This window comes from Pteropus vampyrus, unplaced genomic scaffold (genome assembly GCF_000151845.1).
Source record: "Pteropus vampyrus isolate Shadow unplaced genomic scaffold, Pvam_2.0 Scaffold2, whole genome shotgun sequence".
Lineage (NCBI taxonomy): Eukaryota > Metazoa > Chordata > Mammalia > Chiroptera > Pteropodidae > Pteropus > Pteropus vampyrus.
Window position 1 is genome coordinate 24,634,021 of NW_011888783.1, and position 2,626 is coordinate 24,636,646.

Here is a 2,626-nt window from a genome sequence, read left to right on the forward strand (position 1 = left end):
GTTCTGCGTCTTCATTATATATTCTAGATGTGAGTTCTTTGTCATACTTTTGGTTTACAGATATTTTTCTCTTACAATGTAATTTGTCTTTTTATACTTTTTATAGATTCTTTCACAAATGTTAATTTTGATGAACTCCAACTTATTTTTTATATTATAATGTAATTTTAGTGTCAAGTCTAAGAACTTTTTGCCTATCCATATTTGAAGATTTTTCCCCTATATTTTTTGCTATGTTTTATAGCTCCATATTTGATCTTTAAGTTTATGATCCACTTTGAGTTATTTTTTTGTATAAAGCTTAAGAAATATCAAATTTCATTGTTTACCTATGATCTCCAATTGCTCCAGTACAATTTGTTGAAAAGGCTCTTTTCTCCATTAAATTTCTTTTGTACATTTTTCAAAATCAGTTACACATATTCGTGTGCGTGTGTTTATAGCACTTCCTATAGCCATTCTTTAGGGTAATTCTGCTGGTGACATATTATCTTAATTTTCATTCATCTGAAAAAGTTTTGATTTTGTCTGTTCTTGAAAGATGTTTTCATTAGGCTTCTGGGTTAGCAGTTCTTTTCTTTCAGTACTTGAAAAATATTGAGCCACTTCTTTCTGGCCTCCATGGTTTCTGATATGAATTCAACCATCATTCAAATCCCCTATGGGTAAGGTGTCATTTTTATCTGGTTGCTTTAAGAATTTGTCTTTGTCTCTAGTATCCAGATGCATGATTATACTGTGTCTTGGTGTGAATTTCTTTGAATTTATTTGTTTGATGCTTTCCATCTTCCTGAACTTGTAGATTTACGTTTCTCGGCAAATTTGGGAATTTTTTCGCCATTATTACTCTGAGTACTTTTTCTGCCACACATTTTGTCCTCCTGGGACTCCAATCAAACAAATGTTAGATCTTTCATTGAAGTCATTCATATAGGACTTTGTGGCTCTGTACATTTTTTTCAATCTGTGTTCTCTCTGCTGTGAAGAATGGGTAATTTTTTAAATTTATTTTATTTTTTAATACAAATTATATATACTTAAGGGGTACAACATGATGATTTAATATACACATACACAGTAAAATGATTACTAATCAAGCTTATTAACATACATCTTCTTACATAGTTGCCATTTGTTTGTAATGAGAGTACCTAAAATGTAAATGCAAATTTTCAGTATTCAATATAATATTATGAACTATAATTATCATGCTGTACATTATATTTCTAAACTGATTCATCCTGCATAATACGACTTTGTACGCTTTGATCAACATTTCCCTACCTTCTAGCCCCCAATAACCACCATTCTACGCTCTGTTTCTACACATTTGACTTTTTTAGACTCCATATATGAGTGATATCATGCAGTCTTTTATTTTCTATTTGTGTCTGGCTTATTTCACATAACGTAATGGGTAATTTCTAATACTCTACCTTCCAGTTTACTAATACTTTCCTCAGTTCCCTCTATTTTGATGTTTGTCCAATCACTCATCTTTCTTCAGCTATTGTATTTTTCAGATCAAAATTTCGGTTGAATTTTTTTATATTTTATATTTCTTTGCTGAAGCTTTCTATCTGTTCATTTGTTTCAAGTATGTCTGTAATTGCTTGGTGAAGTGTTTTAATGATGGTTCCTGTAAAATCTTTGTCAGATAATTCTAATATTGCTGTTATTTGGTATTGGCTTCTATTAATTTAATTTTATTTTTTATTCAGTCAGATTTTCCTGGTGCTTGATACAAGGAGTAATTTTTGACTGAAATCTGTACATTTTCATTTTATATTCTGAGGCATTGGAACTTATTTAAATTTTCTGTTCAGTTGGCTTTCTCTGACATCACTCCACCAGGTAAAGGGAGTGGAGGAGTGCTGCCTCATTACTTTCAGAGAGAGGTGGAAATTCGTATTTCCCATTTGACCATTGTTGACAACCAAGGAAGCGGAAGCTCCATTTTGCTCTTTGGTGGATATCTGTGATTGAGTTCCTCATGTGGAATCCACTGACATTGTGGTAGAAATGGCCTCATAACTGCTGAGTAATAGTAAGAGTCCTGACTCTCCACTAGGCCTGTTATGATACCAGTGGCAAGGGGTGACTTGTTACTCCTGGGTGGGTGTGAAAGTGTAGGCTGTGGTCTCCATTAACTCTGTGGTGACAGGCTCTTTACCAGCTGGTGGAGAAGAAAATTCTAACTCCTTACTAGACTTCCGCTGACACCACTGCAGGGGATTATAGGAGCACTTCATTATAACCTTACAATAAGGAAAATCTAGGTTTCTCACTCAGTTTTTGCTGGTATGGATGGAGTATGACCATAGTTTTTCTGTGGTTTTGATTGGAATAAATTGATTATTGTCTCAAAGTTTTCTGTTTTGTTAGGTTGCCCTTTCCCAATCCCTTGGCTAGAGAGAATAGACTTTTATGGGGGCTTTTTGACTTTACTCTTTGGCATTTCTAGGCTGCCTGCTTCTTTGGCTCCAAGTCTGGGATAGGAAGCAAAAAGAAATCCCACAGAACTCACCAGCACGTTGTCCTTTAGATCCCGAGGTCTCCGTTAGTATACCTTTATTTTGCTACCTTTCAAAGTCTTCTTAGAGTTTTACACACACACACACACACA